Source organism: Monodelphis domestica, chromosome 1 (genome assembly GCF_027887165.1).
Source record: "Monodelphis domestica isolate mMonDom1 chromosome 1, mMonDom1.pri, whole genome shotgun sequence".
In the NCBI taxonomy this organism is placed as follows: domain Eukaryota; kingdom Metazoa; phylum Chordata; class Mammalia; order Didelphimorphia; family Didelphidae; genus Monodelphis; species Monodelphis domestica.
Window position 1 is genome coordinate 610,852,121 of NC_077227.1, and position 594 is coordinate 610,852,714.

General features: G+C 43.1%; 1 protein-coding gene across 5 annotated transcripts in view; it reads left to right on the plus strand.

Moving 5' to 3' along the window:
* The window catches only part of RALGAPA2 (Ral GTPase activating protein catalytic subunit alpha 2), a 544,635-nt gene that overhangs the window by 102,217 nt on the left and 441,824 nt on the right, over window positions 1–594 (plus strand). The window lies entirely within an intron of this gene.

Consider the following 594-nt stretch of genomic DNA (forward strand, 5'->3'; position numbering starts at 1 on the left):
ATAAAACAAAGTAACAGGTTGTCTTCTCTAACTGAACAATATGACAGAAATCAAAATGCCTTCTCTTACTCTTCCCAGCAGAGCAGTCCAAGCTCATGCTGTTCAGTGTGAGCAAATAGTGCCCCCCACCCCCCACTTGTTAGCTGCTTCTTCCTGTCAGGAGAAAAGCTTTCCAATCCACCAAAAATTCTTCCCACCTTCACAGATGTTCTTGTATGGTTTCAAAGTTAAGTTTAGCCAAAGTCTCTAATGGACATTAACCAGAGAAAAGTCATCAACTACCTCTCCAGACCATCAGTTTCCAGAGAGTGGCAGAATCTTCTCCCTCTCTTCCCAGCATGCAAATCTTTTTTAATGTGACTCCTGTGATTTTTCTCTGAACATGCATAACAGGGGACAGGAAAGAGTCCTTTCTCTATCTATCTCTCTGTATTCTAATTATTGCAATATAACTTAATTAATAACAAATTAAACCTAACAGACAGGTAGGAAGAAGAGGGAGGGTGAAGGGAGATTAAGTGGGGGAAGAAGTGGGGAGAGGAAGAGGTGGGGCTGGTTGGGGGAAAGAGAAGGGGCAGGGGAGAAAGAGGGAGA